General features: G+C 33.0%; 1 long non-coding RNA gene across 1 annotated transcript; it reads left to right on the plus strand.

The window, feature by feature from the left end:
* Nucleotides 1-10,590: 10,590 nt before the first annotated feature.
* Nucleotides 10,591-14,569, plus strand: LOC142618561 (uncharacterized). The gene is made up of 3 exons (XR_012841318.1): nucleotides 10,591-10,703; nucleotides 11,414-11,452; nucleotides 14,109-14,569. It is a non-coding gene; the product is annotated as an uncharacterized LOC142618561 (long non-coding RNA).
* Nucleotides 14,570-20,113: the final 5,544 nt, after the last annotated feature.

Here is a 20,113-nt window from a genome sequence, read left to right on the forward strand (position 1 = left end):
ACATCTAAAATATAAAATAAGTATTACCTATTCATAAAAAAAAATATTAAAAAAAAAAAAAAAAACTAAGTAACCTTTTTCTTGTGGCTAGAATTTTGTCTTGAAGCAGTTGAATTTATTTTATTGGGCATCTGAATCTGACGCACACTTGTGATGCTAGTTCTCAATTTTATTGTAGCTATTAAGCTCTTAATTAACTAGATAGTTATCGATCATTGTTAATACTACAATTATATTGATTCTCAAACACTAAAAAATACAATTATATTATGTAGTTGCTTTCCAATTTTCAATGAGGATTATACTTAATAGTTTGTTATGCAAGTTTAATCGCAATATTAGCACAAACATCTGCCTATGTTTTTCTCAAAAAAAAAAAAAAAATCTGCATATGTAGTGCCTACTGCCTACGACTACTAGAGCTTTAGGCTACTATTTGTTCCTGTTCTTTCTTCCATTTTTCTCTTCCCTCTTTGAGTCTAGTCTCCTGACAATTAAACTTGGAAAAACGAGGCACCATACACCATAATATCATTATCTCTGACTTTGATGTCTTCATATAATTTCATTCCTTGACTTCATTCCTGAGGTTTTTTTTTACCATCAATCTAGCACCTTTTGATTAAATAATAATTTCTTTCTCTAAAGTAATGACTTTTTTATTTTTATTTTTTTATATAAAGTTCTTATCCAAACCTCCACAAAAAGCTGTCAACAGATTTGGTCGGCTGGCATCCAAATCTGTCCAACGAATCCAGAAAACACTTGACCAGTCCACCGATCAAAGTTCCGGCTGTCGCTTGAACTACCCAAAAAATAAATTTGTAGTCTTAAAGAGACAAATGTTTCATAATTTATTAAAATATTAAATTTTGAGTGGAGTAACATATCATTTTTATACTGTTTTGTAATTATCACTAACTAACTAGTTGATGTTCCGTGCGATATAAATTTATTTCAAAATATTTTTATAAAAAATTATATGTTTTTAGGACAAAATTTAGGTACAGTACTTTAGGTGCTGTTTCTTAGGTTCTCCTCTTAAAATTCTGTCATATGACTATTTAACTAAAAAATACACTTTCATCTAATGAGAAAAAATTCACATGGTAGAATTTTAAAAAAGAAAAAGAATAATATCTAAGTACTGTACCTAAGTCTTGTCCTATTTTTTATATGAAATTATCTTTATGGCCATGTATAATACTTACTAGCTTATAACCCCGTGCATATGTATGGATACAATTAAATATATACAATAAGATGTATAATATAATTCATATATATATATATAATTTAAATACTATTGATAGTCATTTTTATATTTTGTTAAATCATTAAAAAAAATTGTAAGGATATTATTAGGTATAAAATGTAAATTGTTCATGTTTTTTTTTTAAATTTTTGTGAAACACTTTTTTTTTTTTACAATTAATTTATTCTAGACTCTTTGGTTTTTGTATTTAATAACTCACTTGGACGAATATTTTAGATGTGATCCAACATTTGATTTAAAATTAAGAAATAAAACTCAGAATAAATAATTAATGACAGATAGCGCTAAATTGGAACTCTAATTTGGCATTCTAATTTGAGTCTCTCAGCTTCACCTATTATTATATATATATATAGATTATTAATATTGCTATCTCTACCTTTGCTCTTAACCATGAATTACCTTTCTCCTTAGATTGAAGCTTCTGAATTCAAATTTTTCTCCCTTTGCAGCTCAATGCTACAAAGCGACTAGTTATCATCGTAAATCAAAAATCTTGATTTTGCTTTAGTCTTTAAAAATAGCTCCATCAAAGTAATTTTTGAAGGACAACTCCTAAGGAGGTTGCTGTTTATATTTGATTAGACAACTGTGTAAAGACAAATAATTATATTACCTAATCCATCGAATCTGACTCTTACAATTCCATATTAAACTTAGTTATTGAAGGACAGCTTTTAAGGGGTTGATATTTATGCTTAATTGGTCAAATGTTTAGAGACAAATAATTATATTATACCGAATCCATTGAATCTAACTCTTACAATTCTACATTAAACTTAGTTCTTATGTAGAAAAAAAAAATTGAAAAGTTATCATTGACTTTATCTAAGCATTTAAAGTAATAAAGGCATATTAAAGATTTAAATTGTTTGGCAAATTTAAAACATCAGCCCATTGTTTGGAATACAATAAGAAGAGCATAATTTTTTTATACTCTTGATTGCATGTATATCAATTGTTGCTGGAGAAACTAAATATATGAGAAAGCTAATATCATAATTCAAATCAATAGTAAAAAATAAAAATAAATAAAAACATTTTTGAATATGGCTTAATGCATTGTCACATTCATGGAACAACAAATCAATAGATACTAATTTAACTGATTACACTAATTATAGTTTTAATCCATTGGAGTATGTTGCAAACTTGTAATAACATAAGCGCTTGTTGAATACAATATCTCTAATAAAACAACTTACATATCTCAAGACATGACACTACCAAGCTGCCCTTGATGGTTCTTCCTACCAAAATCAATCTTGAGCACAAAAGCTTCAAAACTACACATTAAAATTATTAGTTGCAATGTAAAATTAGACTGCATGCATTTTTTATATTTTTAAGAAATGCTTTTTTAAATTGTTCTTGGCCATTTAGTAACTTTAGCTCAATGAGGTAAATGTCAGCATACTTAATTTATTTATAGTAGATATATGTTTGTGTGGTTTCTCCTCAAACACGTATCTTTTTGCAATCATCCAAGTGTTCATGTTGGCTAAAACGTTGAAAACCTAAAATGAAAATGAAGCACATAACAACCTCAATTTTAATATATCTTTATGAAATTGAAGTATAATGAAATGAATTATTCATGCTTTGTGTATAATGAAATTGAAGCATTGGCTTAACCCTTATACTAACTTGAAAAACCAAAAGTGAAAAGGACCAAGAAAACAACAGTTACACTCATTCCACTGAAGTTGAAATGATAGATCCTTCTACATATATTGAATACATTGATGAATTTAGAAAGTTTTATATCTATCAAAAACAAAATGTAGAAACACAAATAATTAGAAAACCCCCATAAGTTTGTTATGCTTAAAATTAACCCCCCCAAAAAAACTAAATTTTGACAATCTTAATCTATTAACAGAATTTGATAAAAATCATAATTAGCAAATAAAAAATGGCATAAAGAGCATCTTATTATATGACTGTGTCACTTTATAGAGCCTTAAGCCCCAAGAGCCCATAAGAATGATAATTAGCAAATGAAAAGTATATGGAAGTAAAAGAGCATCTTAGTACAATTTAAAAAAAAAAAACAATACCATATAGAACCATGACCATTATGACATGAAGCAAGTGGAAGATGAGCATTATATTATTGTCGTTTATTATTTCAGGTGAATAAACATATTCTTTTTTGGAAGATGAGGTAATTACACTAAACTCACTTGTGATTTGGTCTAAAATCACTTTGCATACCTGTGGTTTAAAAAGTGTCACTTTACCTACAATCTACATGAGGTGTGTTCCGTTTGTTTTCCGTAACCCACTTCCATTAAAATCAAGGGTAAATATGTATTTTTGTTCAAATTTTATGTCTCTCTCCTCCCAAAACAGCAAATAGCACAAAAATGCAAGAGAAACAAGATCAAAAAATGGTATTGGTCTCTCTCTCAATTCACGTAAATCTTGAACATGAAGAACATACCAAAAAATAAATAAAACCCCGATCAACCTACACAAATAACCATACAATACACTATGTCTTGAACGAAGAAGCGCAGGAGGTAGTTTGTTCATGACCTTATGACCTAATGGAGAAGACAATTCATAGTTGTTTTACTTTGTGGAAAACTCGAGGCTTTGTCTCTATGGGCAGAAAGAAAAACCACCCCTTTAAAACACAGTGAAGCAAAGAGGTTATGATACAAGAAATTTTGGAGTTTTCCCTATAGAAAAAGGAAAAGAAAGTTTGGATTTTTGGGATTTTAATCTCCCACATAATAGGAAAAGCCCAAGAATTTATGCTAGCCATACAGCTGTGAAGTTGGAGACCACGCCTAGTCACTTCAATATAGAAAGAAATATCAAAACCCTCGTCCAGATCCGGTATTGGGGAGTAGAGGTGGGTTTGGATGAACTTGGATCTAAAGGGGTTGGGATCGTTGTCCTCAGCGCTAGCTTTCGGGGAAGTGGCAACCATTACGAGAGGTGGATTTTTCTTTTTTTGAAAGATCCAGGGAAGGTTTCAAAAACCTCCCTTTTGATCTTGTTTCTCTTATATTTTTGTGCTATTTTTGTTTTGGAAGGAGAGAGACATAAAATTTGAGCAAAAATACTTATTTACCACTGATTTTAACAGAAGTGGGTTATGAAAAATAAACGGAACATATCTCAGGTGGGTAAAGTGACACTTTTTAAACCACGGGTAGGCAAAGTGATTTCGGGCCAAACCATAGGTGGGTTTAGTGTAATTACTCCTTGGGAGATTCATGTTTTTTTGAATAATCTTAATGCTATTTTAGTTTGTGCAAATTATAGAACATAGAATTGGTAATTTAGCAACACACAGGAGAAGGCATATAGTGGTTTAGGAAGAGTAGGTATTTAGTTACAAGGGAAGAGGAGTAGGCATAAACATAAGAAAACCTTTGGACGGAAGAATAAGGAAAACAAAGAGTTTTTGATGATTAACATCCCTCTATCTTATCCATTAGTCTTATTTATTAATAATTGAAATCTATTGAGTTTAGTAAATAACTGATGTGGCATCTAATAAGTGTAATAAATTGAGAACGATGTATTTTATTTCAACCCAAAAAAAAAAAGTTCAATTATCTTTTCAAAGAGAGTGTCACTTGGTAAAACCTTATGCTCTCCCGCACGAGGTCTTTGCTTTTATATATATATATATATATATATATATATATATATATATATATATATATATATATATATATATATATTGATTGATTGATGATTTGTAATGTTCACTAATTATAACATGTTATAATTAGTGTTCACTAATTTTTATATGGTGTTGGTCTTGCTTGCAGTGGCTGAAGCTGAAAGGCAAGAGTTCACATCTATGATCTAGCTTTAATGATTGTCATTGAAAATGTTAATGCAAGCACTCTTTTAGTCAATCTCAGATAATCTTTGCAATTGTACTAACAGCTGCTCAAATTTTATGTGTACAAAAGAAACCCTATGCACACCCTTTTCAATATACAATTCAACCTGTCCCCATGCATCTAACATTTTATTCCAAGTTAGAAATCCATCAAATTGGGTTTCATTCTTTCTTTTTTTCCCCTAAAATCCTCTTTTTTTTTTCTTTTTTTTTTTTAAATTAACAAAAAGTAATAAGTTCAAGTAAAATTTCCTCCACTTTAATTATTCTTCTCCCAAAAATGAATTCAATAATTTACATATTTGCTTTATGTTGCAGATCTAGATAAAAGTGCGAAGCTATGTGATGAGCTGCTCCAGTCCATTAGTACACCTTTCATGTTACTGAAATAAGAAAGCAGTTAGAGACACATGATATTGAAGAAATATTTCAATGTGGATCCTGGCCTATGTTCATATTTGTGTGTTTGTACTCAGTCCTGAATGCCAACTTTCTATTGCCATCATTTGCTCAAAGCAGATATAAATTCGATGAACAATCATCTTAGGCCGAATCATTTACATTCTTAATCTGTGTGATTATAGGCTGGCAAAACCTATAACTAAAAGGAATGACCTACCATTCTAGGGAAAATTAAGGTGACTCGCTCTGGCACAAGGTAGCATATAACTCTATACATTTATAGAGTTATATATAACCCCAAAACTGTGGTAACAAGATTACAACTAAATGCCAATATATGAATGTGGAATCTCCAAGCAATCAATCCAATCCCTCTTCTTCTTTTTTCTTAGTACCAAATTTACATGGCCAAGTGTACATTTGAAGCTTCTCCTGCCCAGAAGTTATTAACACAACTCCTAAGGTTCCGTTATCTAAAGCAACCTTGCAGTACTCATCTTCAAACATAGCAAGAAAATCATGTTTATTTCTTCAGATATTTTAGGCACAGTTAGAGCATGCTGACTGATCAGATTATCATATGATTAGCCCTGTTTCTCATATTTATCCAAAATAGTTTCCTCCAAGGGAAGAGAAAGAACGCAAGGTTGCCTAGATAGCGAATCCTCCACCCAGCCTCTGATTTGTGTTTATGCTGTCAGAAACAGCTCCATCACTACCAAAAACCCCCAACTCCTTAATGTCTGCAACAATAGCCAGCCATATAAATTAAATTTTCTATATACTATCTCCAAAAGGAGGTTTCAGGCGATTGATTGAAACTGTTAGGTAGAATGGTAGATTATCCTTTTCTTAAGCAATAGTTGATAAATGTCTAGACCTCAAAAAACTTATGAAGCATATTTAGACTGGCGTATACTCTAGCACCACTTTCCATTTTAATATCTCTATTCGTCATTATCTCAAAGCTAAATCAACAGGGAATTACTTAATGTCTTCACTTAAGGCATTTGAATTAATATTTATAAGCTGTAGCAGCAAAGGATCCTGCAGACCATTCAAATTGCTATCATGTTATAACAACAAAGGGCACAATCAGGCTCCACTCTTAGCTCTCACATTATCAGTTCTTTTTTCTTTCTTTCTTTTTCTTTTTATTACAAAAGTGCATGTACCAAAAAATGGAGCTCAAATTGCACCTCTAAAAGCTCTGTTCTTTCACTATACCCTTTCTCTGAAGGAAGATACTGTTACACACCAGCAGAACCAGTATCAAGAGACTTCTTTGAGAAAACTTGAGATGCCTGCAAAGTCAGAGTACTCCATGACTCTTGGCCATTGGGTCCAAGCGGAGTACTCCAGGACCATGGCAAGCATGCAAAAAGCAAAAGGATAAAATCTAATCACCTCAAAAAACAAAATAAAAAGTAATAGAGAACATCTGTCAAGAACCTTACAACTCTTATGGTCTTACCTTACAGGAATCACCATTGCTGATAGGTAATAATCGTTAGTGTATAGCTTAGACTAGATTAGTCCATTGGGTTTAGCCCAGTATACTGTACTTGTAGTTTACTCATATTACTTGCACTGCACACATACTTAGCCTATATAAGGCTCTTTATTGTACATTATTCTTTACACATCAATATACAGACTATTTAGTCTTTCTCTCTCACTTTATATTGTTAACAATAATGATGATGTACCCGAAGATGTAACTGCAGGAGCAGGAGCATTGTTGCCACAGGGTGAAATTGATGCGGTGGCAGAAACACCACCAATTGTTAATGCTGGAATGTTATCTATGTGTTCAGTGTGCAAATTGCCTGTAATGGGAAACATTGACATGTTTCTTAAACACGCAGCTGCAGGAACTGACAAATTGGAGACCCCATTGTTTTATTGTCTGAAGCACCTTGGGATATCTTCTCCTCATTAAAACTGTCAAAAGCTACCAAATTATTTTCAGAGGTCATTATCACAGATTGACCAGCTGAAGATGATATTACTAGTTTTTTCTGGGAAGGTTTAGTAACAGCATCAAAATCAATCCTGCCTCTTGAATTTCCCCTTTAATTTCCATGGCATTCCCATCTATGGATCCTATGCTACTAGAAGATGAATTTCTCTGCAACCAGAATTTTCATTAGGATAAGAACCATGGATATATTTTCATCTAGAGTATATTATGATAATGACAAAGAATGAGGTGGCTAAACAATAGTCATAAGATTTATTTACAGTATGATAACATTATGAGCAAAGTCATTTCCAAATATGAGAAAAGTATGTCCTTGATGAAGTGCCAGTTCAGAATTTTTAGCATAAAGCTGCACTACACCATCCCAATTTACAGTTTAAAACCGTACAACACACATTCCTGATGTCTTAGACCCTGTGGCTCAAAAGAGTAATTTGATGCAAGTACAAGAACAACAAAGCATTAGTCCCAAAATTTTGATGAAAGTTGAGTGAAAATAGTCCAAAGGGAAGCCAAAAATGAGATGGGCAGAAGTGATGAGGAAGGACATATTATCAAAGATGTAATAAGGAAAATGGAATCAGTGCTAAATGATGGAAATGGATTCATGTATGGATGAAATTTAGATCATGACACTCTCAACAACCAAAATAACATGTTAGCAGAATACTCAACTAAAAGAAAGAAAATAAGCTGCAAAAATGCTGTCTACCTGAGAAATGTTAAAAAGCCAGTTGCATAGCAAACAATAAAACAAAAAGGGGGGCCAGGCGAAGCATGCTATCCACTTTCAAGCACTGATTGAACATAAAACACAAGTCCAAAGCATAAGCAGAAGAAAACTCAACCTGCTTCTGAGTAGAATCATCAGCAGCTCCATCACTATTTGCTCTAGAATGTCTCTCTCCTTAAGAGTTGGAAAATGTTCCCATATATCTCAAACAAGATGCACCATAGGCGAACTGGATATATCCTTTTGCTGGTTTAGTGATTTGCCACAAGTATATACACAAACAAAAAGAAAAAGAATAACCAGTACATTAGTTGTAAATGAATGTCAAAGTACACCTCATTTCCCTCTTCTTGAAGAGCACTAACTTTTCTGCACTAAAGTTGGCCATTGATATTGATTCACTCGATGTGTGAATTCCCAGCTAGAATTCTTTCAAACACAGAAATTAGACAGCATATAAATATCCAGAAAAAAAAAATTACAAGATGAAAACGTAGATAGCCCCAATTATCAAAAATTTTATATGAGCTTGATATAGCATAGGAGGCAACAGATGTGATGAGATATGTCAACATACTGTACTCAACTGCAGATTGTGCAGACAAATGTCCAAAAGTTCGTGCAGACATATTGTGGTCCCTGTTCACAATCCATACAATAGTCAATGTATTGTTCCATAAATAGATTTTTAGATGCAAAATCCAGGAAAGCATTAATTAATGTAGAAGTTGATTCTGTCATATGTAAACTAAAGCATCTTATATTATACACAAGCAAGAGTAAGCTTTAAATTGAAAAATAAAGACGATTAATAAGATACAAGAAACTCAAGGACTAGTAGGTTCCAATTAGCTCAACTGGTAAAGTCTCTAATGGTTGAATAAGAGATCTAGGGTTCAATCCCCGTCTACACCAAAAACTGATTGATGTCTTGGTCTGATGATAAAGAGCAATCATCAGGAGCGGACGCCATAGATTGAAACTTTCTAAAAAAAAAAAGAAACTCAAGGACTATGTATCCTAAAAGTCTAGGAGATGTTATTCTAAGCTATTTTGAAATAACATCCACCCAACTTATTAAAATACAAGGTTTAATAAGATACAAGAAACACAAATAAGATATACAAGTAATATTACTTAAAGTTACACAAAATTTAACTTGAATTGTTTTATGTGTTTTCCATAGGTGGAAGATTCTTGCAAAATAATAATATTAATGCTAAAGGGTTTAGCAAAAGAAATTTAGAGGTTTCACACGATATTTATTTATTTATTTTTGTATTGTGGATTTCTCATGTTATTAAGTATATAAAAAGAAGTGAAGCCAATTATTACCAAATTTATTGTATAGAACTAATAAACTGGTTATAAAAAAAAATTTTAATTTTTTTTTAAAAGAAGAAAAAAGAGTAAAAAAAAAACTAAAATATCAAAATTTAAAACTTAAAATAGTAATTTACAAACTATTGTGTCAATTTTTGTATTGTAAAAAGGCAAACAAACTATTTAACCCATAATCTTGCTAAATGAGCAAGCTTTTATAATGTTGATGGCTTTGATTTTATCTTTCTTTCTAATTGGGTTTTTCTATTGAGAAATGGGAGATAACCTTCATTCTTATCTTTTCTATCTTAAGGTGCATTTGGTTATCGCTTATTTTGCTGAAAACAATAAAAAAAAATAATACTGTTCACACTCACAAAACACTATTCATTTGCCTTAATGCACTGTTCATGTCCCATGAACAGTGCAAGACACTGGTAAAAAAAAAAAAAAAAAAAAAAAAAGAGAAGAAAAGGCAGACGTGAAACACGTGAAACGCCAATCCAAACGATCACTTACTTAGGTGATATGTTTGTAATTTTTTTTTTAGTCACGATAAATAAATAATGATCACTAAATATCATCAAAATCTAGAAGGGAAAACTTATCACAAAATTCAATTTATTTATTTCTTTCTTTCATGAGAAACAAAAAATCAATTTTGATTTCACGTCAAACACTACTGATTTTTTTTAATATATATACTAATAAATATAGTTTTTTTAGTGGGCTAGAAAATGTTATCATTTATTTCAGTTTTAAATTTTTAATAATAATGGGCCCAATTAAAACACGAGAATAGGCCCATACGTTGAACAGTTATCCAAGTCCAACTCTCCCATTTGAATTTCAAAAAATGTTACCGTTGAGTGTCAAAACTCCCAGGCGACGCCCCTACCCTGCTTTTTCCCATATAGCTATAAATTGGAATCTCTCACATAAGCCAGACACTGTTTTAAATCTTAGATGGAAATCACAGAGAGAGAGAGAGAGAGCAGCAATGGAGGCGTTATTTTTTTAAAAGAAAGAAAGAGAGGAAGACAGAGAAATGAAAGAGGAAACTCCGAAGAGTGAGTGAGGAGTGCAGAGTGTGTTATCTCCATTTGCTTCGGAGGTATTCTTCTCATCAATCCCATTTCTGCTTCTATTTCTCTCTCATTATTCTCTGTGTGTCCGTGAATATATTCTTTTGTATTCCTTTGTCAAAACTCAAGAGATCGAGAGAAAGATGCTTCACTTTGTTTGTTTGATCCGTAGGGTGAAGGGGCAAAAGGGTTTGGTCGAAATAAACAAAATTGGTTTTCTTTTTGACATGGGAAATTAGAGGTTTAATTTTGTTTTATCAACTAATGGGGTTTTTTTTTTAATATTTATAATGTTGTAAGTTTTGTAATGAAAATGGATTTTTTTTTTTTTTATAGTTAATTTGCTTGTCTGTATAGGAATTATTGAGGTTTGATTGGGTCTTGTTCACTAGTTTGGATTCTTTTTTATTGTTTAATTAATTCCGTTTAGTACTAGATTTTGCAAAGAAAAGTAGGGATCGATAAGGATTCTATATCATAGCTATGATATGGACTTCCTCAAGAAATCTAAGATTGATGGGGGGTTTTGGTATTTGTTTGGGCTTTATGTTCTCAGTAATTTTATCATTCATTTTTTTTACTCTTGTACTTTATTGTGAATGTAATTGCTGTTTATTTCGTTTAAGATGTAGGTGAGGAACCTTTAATCCCCATTGTTATCGATTTCACAATTGAACTGTTGTTTCAATTCTTTCACTGATAAAATTGGTTCTTTCACTGACGGTTTTTTTTTTTCAAGTTTCTTATTACTTATGTTGAGGATGGCAGCATTGAGGAGGTATGCACTCTCTAAAAATTTCAACCTTGAATTGGCAGAGTCCATAATTGTATGTGCATATGATAGAGTTTTGTTAGTACATTCAATTAGTATATCATGTTTTATAATTTTTCAGGATTATTTTTTCATGTTATTCAATTTGACTTCAGATGTCTGTCTTGTTATTGTGTCTATAAAATGGTAAAGAAACAATGTTTTTTAAGACCTTAGTCAGATTGGTGCAGCACTCAATCTTTTCCGTTTTTTTGCTGGCCCTGATATTAGGAGATCACCATAGTTGATGGTTGTTAAGCTTTTCTCAATTGGTCCGGATTTCTGTAATTTTAGTGTCACTCACTTGAATTCTTCTTTGTGGATGGGTATTTTTGGTGATGGTCATTTTTGTTTGGGGTAGAATCTTAGGGTTTGCGGTAATCTTCCATTGGTAATGCATGAAGAATGTTTGGAGGGAAATTTCAGTCTATTGAAAGACTAAGGGAAGCCAATCAGCAGAAAGCTGCTGTTCATCATGTCAGACAGGTGATTATAAGTAGAAATCTTGGCCTGAATCATTTATGCTCCTTAGGCAGAATAATTTTTCTTGTAAGGTGTCATACACTCATACTTCTGTTTTTCCCTTAGATTCTAGTTGATTCATGCTGTTGAACCTGTATGATAGTAAATAATTTTTAAATGAGCCTAAATGTATCAAAAATAGGTGCATCAGTTGATATGATGTAGGTAGTTTTTTGTGTTATAACAAATTATGACTGTCTTATTTGGGGCAAAAGGAAGTTTCACATTTCTATTTTAAATATATATATATATATATATATATATATATATATATATATTTATATATAGACACACACATACGTTCTGGTTTGGAGGGGGCTGGTGCTTTGTAGTTGAATATTTTAGAAAAATAGAACTACTATTGTTTAGCAAATATGATTTTTTATTTGGTTATCCCGATAAAAGTGGGACTAATGGTGGAAATTGGAAAATATGAAAATTTGTTAGCAACATTTTAAGAAACCATCAATATGTCAATATATATAATGCTTTGATAAAATATTTGTCTTTTTTATTTTAATGGTCTTTGTGTTGTAAATGAATCCGTATTGGCAGTCTAACTAGCTGTGATTATGCATCAACTATGATAGTATTTTAGATGATCACGATTTGTGACCGTTGCTGAATTCATTCCTGGAGGCTGCTAAATGGATATCATCTAATGGATGCACGTGAATTTTATACTTTATTCATATTGATGCTTAGGATGAACTTTTCAAATCTTGAGGTGGAGCATTAGAGTTTGTCATTTATTAATAGGGTAGAAATGGATTAGCATCATTGCACATTAATAATGGAAGAATAAGGTTAACACAAAAGACAAACAGAAAATAGATAACTTGGAGGCACTATATCGTTATATTTGCCCCCCACACTTTTGTTGCTAAAGGGCTGTCGCAATTTGTCCCCAAGATACAACCAAAATATTGGGTTTTACAGATAGCAATTCTGGAAAATGACCACAGGATCTCTTGTGTTTCTTGTGTTATTTTTCAAGTGAATATAAATCTCTATTTATACCCATAGGGTTATGTTTCATGAAATGACACATATGGAAAGTTAGTTATTTTTCAAGTGAATATAAGCCTCTATTCATGAAAAGTCACATATATTTCATAAAAAGACATGCATGGAGAGTTAGTTATTTTTTCATAAAATGATTAACAAAAATTGAAACCTCTTTAACCTTTCTGAACAGTCACAAAAAAATTCTGCAGAAAATTCCAGAAAATTCAGATTTTCACTTAGAAAAATCCAGAATTTGAATTTTCACTTTATTAACACCATATTCTCCAAACTCAAACATCATTATTACAACCTATCTTTGTATATATCTATATATACAACACATTTTGTACACACATGATACAATAAAGAGAGAGACGTTATTATTGGACGCATTTGTTGACTCACATACACTGACACTAGTGCGCACACACTAGCTTTTTATTAATGCACTCACTCACCAAATACACTTGCACACGCCTGACATCTTACTTCTAGACACCTGCTTACTAACACTATGAGGACTTTCCTTGCTTCACATTATTCTGACTTGGTGCTTATGACACACGAAAACTGAGCACCACTTCTACTTAACTCAACGATTATAAATTCTCTAGCACATTCTTTTATTGTCTTTCACTAACAGTAAAATTATCTCTCTTTCACCGACCTTCTAGACAACTTGAAAATTTGTGGCTGAGATTAAATTATGCAAGGAAGCTCTAGAGAATTACGGAGAGAAAGATTGAGTGAGAAACTCTAAAAATTTCTAGAGAAAGGCAGTGTTGATTTTTAACAACATAGACTCCAATTAGTCTAAGAAGCATGAACACAGACACACACTTGACATGGATACTCAATTACTAGTGGCTGGCCTGTAAACCTTTTAAAACATGGTTACTCTGAAGAAAGTAAATTAGACAAGTAGTTTTAAAGGAATATATTTCTTCTAATGTGGTTTTTTTTAATATTCCTGGTATATATTTTTTTGGGTTTTCGAATAATTTTATAGGGACATGTTGATTCTGGTTCTTTCTAGTTCTATAACTCAATACCCTCTAGCTAAGATTAACATTATTTTTTCTATTAATGATAGGAACAAAAAAGAAAGGGTCAACAAGGTCTTGACTAGGCTGCGTTGTGGAAATAAATAAAAAAATAGCTCTTGCAGAAGAAATAAAAGAGGTCCACTTTATTATTTATTTTATTCATCATGTGTGGGCAATTTTTGTACTCCAGGGAAACTTGTTGTTGTTCCACATCGAAGAGAACTCCTCCCACTTTCTCACTTAGAAGCCTGAGCCGAACAGAGGAGTGTACCATCAGTTATTAAGGGGTTGTACTAAAAGTGTCAAAGAATTATTTTTCTTTTCTGAAAGCATTATCCCTTGAGCTTTTACTAAATTGTAGAACTCAGTAAGCAATTTTTCATGGGATTCTGCATCTTTTGAGAATAGGAGGATATCATCTACATAGATCAATGCATTTGACAACAGTGGTTGGAAAAGTGTTACCATTGCTTTTTGGAATTGAGATGGAGCATTTTTGAGGCCAAAAGGCATTACCGTCCATTGATAATGGTGGTCTAGAATGCAAAATGCTATCTTGTATCTTTCTTCTGGATGGATTCCTAATTGCCAAAATCCTGCTTTGAGATCAAACTTTGAAAACACTTTGGCAGTGGAAACTTGTCATCAGCAAGGAAATGATTAAGATCTTGGTAATTAATTACCAATCTAAGCTTTCCTCGAACTTGTTCTGCATGCTTGTTAACATAGAAAGCTTCACACGCCCATGGAGAAGTTGTGGGTTCAATGAAGTTTTCTGAAAGAAGGGTAGCTAACTCCTGCTTAGCTAGGGACAAGTGTTTGGGGTTCATACCTCTACAACTAGCTTTTGTGGGGTTAACATCTTCATTCTTTTTGAAGGGAAGGGTTATGAAAAAGGCTGGGTTTTTCCACAGAGGATTTGGGTTTTTGAGGAGAAATTCTAAGTGAGTGGTTGCACAACATTCATTGATGATCTGGAATTTCAAGGAGTCAAAAGGGTTTATTGAGAACAAATGTGGTACCTGGGTCCAGGTGAGAAGGTGTTGTTTACACAATTTTTTATGCAACACATAACTGCTAAAGCCTTGCAACCAGTTTCACTCTCCTTTGATTAGTATACTTTGATTATTGTCCTGATTAGTATGCTCTGTGATTTACAATTGCCACTTATTGTGGATCCTCTGTGATAATCATATCAGAACACTGGATTTGATAATCAAGTAGAACACTAAGGGGTTGTACTAAAAGTGTCAAAGAATTATTTTTCCTGAGTCATCTTGTGGACGTGAGCCTAGGAGTGGCGTTTTAGTCCTGTCAGATCTTAGGAAAACAGTTCTTCATTTTAGAAACTATCATGGCTAGTTCATCATCCTCAGCAGTCACTGATACCATCACAACCGCGTGTGATCTTTCCCTTCGTAAATCCACTGCAAATAGATTAGACTACTTGTATGAAATATCCCATGTCCCTGAAGATAGTAAAATCCCTATTACTGATTTCCCTATTGTAAATTCTTATACTGTTTTTGATAAACCTCAAAAAACCTTCAAAAAATCCATAAAAAAGTTTTTAGGTCCTTCTCATCCTTCTAGTGTAAAAGAATATGTCCAAGCTTCTAAGTTCGACCAGTTCAATATTCCAGCTAGTGAAAAAGAAAATTTTATCACTCTTGCCCTTCCTAGAGAGTTTGTAATTCCATGGCAAAGACAAGGTTACACTCACCTCCATTTTGGTGTAGTAAGACTCGCACTCACTTTTCATGGCAGAAAAGGACTCCCTATAGCTTCTAGAATTTCTCTTCTTGATTCTAGATTTTTGGAATACCACAATGCAGTTATAGGAACTGTCCAAACCACACTTAATGCGGGAACAGTCTTTGTCACCCTTTTCCCCAATTTCAACATGTCTCTCAAAGACCCTCACCTTTGTGATGCTCTTAAAGTCCAAGTCCAAATTACAGGAGCTTCCCAAGTACATGATACTTTTGCAGCCACACTCCATTATCAGCTTGCCTACAGACTCCAAAATCATGATTATGACGTAGCCATACCAGAGATAGCCCAGTCCAATGATGCTCTTTTAATTCAAGTTGATCCAGGCATGATGCCTATGTGCACATTTGTTCCACGACAGTTGAACAAAGACCAGATGAAAAAACTCTTTCCAGAATCATGGATCACAAAATATGAAACTCTTTATCAGGCATCCAGGCCAATCCAGTCCGACACTCCTTTCTTCATCAGAAATCAAAATGGTGACGTTGAAGTTAGGTTTATAACAGCCGCACCAGAAAAGGAAGAAGTTACAGTCTTTCCAACGGCTATGATCCAACCAGTTTCATATGAAGGTCTTGAAGGTTTTCAAATCAAAGCATTTCGAGAAGATGGAAAACCTGACTATGAAGGAAAATCACCTACTAGCCATATATGGTGGGATGTTTGTGATTGTACAGAATGCTAAGAAGAAGAAATATTTGAAGAAGATCAGAAAAGAAGAAAGAAAAAGTCTTCACAGCAGCTTCTTAAAGAAAGATATGAAGTAGGAGACCCAGAAGTTGACCTCATTGGAGAACCCTCTGGAAAGTTTGACTACTATGTTCTCTATCCCAGATCCAGAAAACAAAAAACTCCATCCCCTTTCCCTATGCAAAGAAAGTCATGATCAAAACCAACAAAACCAGAAACCACCACTAATCTCATATTACCAGAAAGTCTTTCCCCAAATATAAAAATATCAACCCAAGCCTCCCAGTCAAACCCACACACAAAAGCCCTTACCTTGTTATATGTTTGACCATGCATCGCCCTCATACTCACAAAATTTTCCTCCTTGAGAAAGTTTTGACCACCCACAAGCCAATGTTAAACATGTTTGAAAAATCAAAAACCTTGTTGGAACCAATCCAGATGGAACCAAAAAACATGTCTCCTCAGCTGAAGCAGCTCTCAATTGGCAGGCAGAAAATGTTGTTGCATAAAATCAAGTCCTTTCAAAGATTCTTGATAATCAACAAAAGTTGACTGAAGCAGTAACTCATACCTTCTCATCTTCAAATTCTCTCATTGAAGATTTGAAGAAAAAAATACAGTCAGTTGAACAAGAACTAGAAACGATTGCCTCCACAGTAAAAGATTTGTCTGTCTCCTTTCCCCTCATTGGGCAAAAAGAAAAAGAAAGAAAGCAGTTGTTGATGCAACTCCAGTCTATGGAAAACTCACAAAAAAGCAGCTACCCAAGCTCTTCCAATGCAAGTCTACATGCCTTACCAACCTCGCCAATCATTGTATAAAGATTTGTCAGTAATGAATCCTGAAGAGAATATTTCCTGCCCCTGCAGAAGACAACTGGCACTGAATTATCACAAGCCTTCGACAAATGTAAAGAAAAAAGCCAACATTCACATTTCTTCACTGTAAATTATTTTGTTTTTGTAAAATATTTGCCTATAAATAGGCCTTTTGTTTCCTTAGTTCAGCAGAGTTTAAGAGCTATAGAGAAGTAGAGTTAGCCAGTTTGTGTAATATTTCCCAGTTTATGTCTTCCAGTCCTGAAAAAAAAAAATTTGCTCAATATAATAATATCTCTCAGTTTATTGTATCTTGTTCTATGTTCTATTCCATATTTTTCTGTTATTTTCTATAGTATTTTAGTAATATATATCATTAATAAGCTTTCATGATCTTCTTACACTCCCATTATCCAGTCAGCGTGTTCGTCTTGTAGTTATAGCTCGTCCTTATTCTCCTTCACCAATTTCCATTTCCCGTAGCTTCCTTCTTCATGTTTTAAGTTTAGTTTTCGTCATTTAGTTGTTCTTTGTCTACTACCTTAGTCTTCGTCACTTTCTTCCCTTGTATTTTTGCTTGGTTTTCATCACTTTCTCTTGGTCTTCGTCACTTTCTCCCTTGGAGAATACAGGCAAAGACAAGTAGCCCAATGAAAATCTTCTGGTAAAATTTTAGGATGAAGGATTGTACACTCCTCTCTTCGGCTCAGGCTTATAAGTGAGAAAGTGGAAGGAGTTCTCTTCGATGTGGGACAACAACAAGTTTCCAGGGAGTACGCAATAAGTTTCACTGGAGTACAAAAATTGCCCACACATTAAAAGGAAACTTCTTTTGAGTAGGATTTTGTACTCCCAGGGAAACTATTTTTTGTACTCCCTGAGAAATTTGTTCCTACCTCATCAGTTGCTCTCCCCTACTTTCTCACTTATAAGCCTGAGCCGAAGAGAGGAGTGTACCATTAGTTATGGTACACTCCTCTCTTCGGTTCAGGCTTATAAGTGAGAAAGTGGGAGGAGTTCTCTTCGATGTGGGACAACAACAAGTTTCCAGGGAGTACGCAATAAGTTTCCCTGGAGTACAAAAATTGCCCACACACATCATATATTTATTATTAATTATATAACTTATTTATAAATTTAATTTTTATTTATTAATTCTATAAATTATTTACATAAGCAATAATATACAATAGTATTTTATGGAATTTATAATATTATTGGAATATTTAGAATTATATAGGTCATGCGAGCCCCCCCCCCCCCCCCACCTTATGTAAGAAGTCCACATTAGTCATTCAAAGGCTAATAGAGAAGTCACGTAAGTTGCTCATTGACCATCTAGCAAAGATTAGCATTTTTTTCTATGATTAAAAATGAATGTTTTTTACTTCCACAACCCCTAAACCCTAATCAAGACCTTGCCAACCCTTTCTTTTTTGTTCCTATAAATTAATTATAAAAAAAAAAATCTTGGCTAGGCATGGTCTTGATTGGTCTTGATTAGGGTGGGTTGTGGAAGTAAAAAATGTTCTTGTAAACAAAATCAAAGAGATCTTTTTTATTATTTATTTTTACTATTATATTAAGCACTTTAAAAGCTAATAGAGGAGTCGGGTAAGTTACTCATCGACCCCTCTATCTTTTTTTTTTCTATGATTAAACATTTTTTTTCTATGCTTCAAAGGAATAAAAAAGAAACATTCAGCGAGGTCCTGACAAGGCTAGGTTGTGGAAGTAAAAAAAGCTCCTGCAGATAAAATCAAAGAGATCTTTTCTATTAATTATTTTACTAATACACTTATTTTATTTATATATTTAGCTGTTCAAATGAGGAGCTAGGAAGTTGTTCATCGACCCTCTAGCCAAGATTAACATTTTTTCTATGACTCAGAGAAACAAAAAAAAAAAAAGGCTCGACAAGGTTCTAATTAGGCTGGGATATGGAAGTAAAAAAAGCATTTGCAGACAAAATCAAAGAGATCATTTCTATAATTTACTTTATTTATAAATTTAGCCATTCAAAGACTGATAGAGGAGCCGGGTAAGTTGCTCATCGACCCTCTAGCCAAGATTAACATTTTTTCTATGTTTCATAGGAATAAAAAAGAAAGGCTTAGCGAGGTCTTGACAGGTTGGGATGGATGTGAAAGTAAAAAAACACACATGCAGACAAAATCAAAGAGATCTTTTTCTGCTATTTATTTTATCAATATATTTATTTTATTTTTATATTTAATCATTCGAAGGCTAATAGAGGAGCCGAGTAAGTTCTTGATCGACCCTCTAACCAAGATTAACATTTTTTCCTATGATTCATAGGAACAAAAAAGCAAGGCTTGGTAAGGTCTCAAGTAGGCAAGAGGCTCTTGCAGACAAAAACAAAGAGATCTTTTCTATTATTTATTTTATTTATAGATTTAATTGTTGAAAGGCTAATAGGGGAGCCGGGTAACTTGCTCATCAACCCTCTAAACAAGATTAACATTTTTTTCTATGATTAATAGGAACAAAAAAGAAAGTCTTGGCCAGGTCCTAACTAAGCTAGCCCGTGGAAGAAAAAAGGTTGTTGCAGACAAAGTCAAAGAGCTTTGATCTAATACTTATTTCACTAATATATTTATTTTGTTTATGTATCAAGCCATTCAAAGAATAATGGAGGAGTCAAGTAAGTTGCTCATCGACCCTCTAGATAAGATTAACATTTTTTTTTCTATGATTCATAGGATAAAAAGAGAAAGGCTCAGGTAGGTCTTGACTAGGCTAGG

This window comes from Castanea sativa, chromosome 12, assembly GCF_040712315.1.
Source record: "Castanea sativa cultivar Marrone di Chiusa Pesio chromosome 12, ASM4071231v1".
Taxonomy (NCBI): domain Eukaryota; kingdom Viridiplantae; phylum Streptophyta; class Magnoliopsida; order Fagales; family Fagaceae; genus Castanea; species Castanea sativa.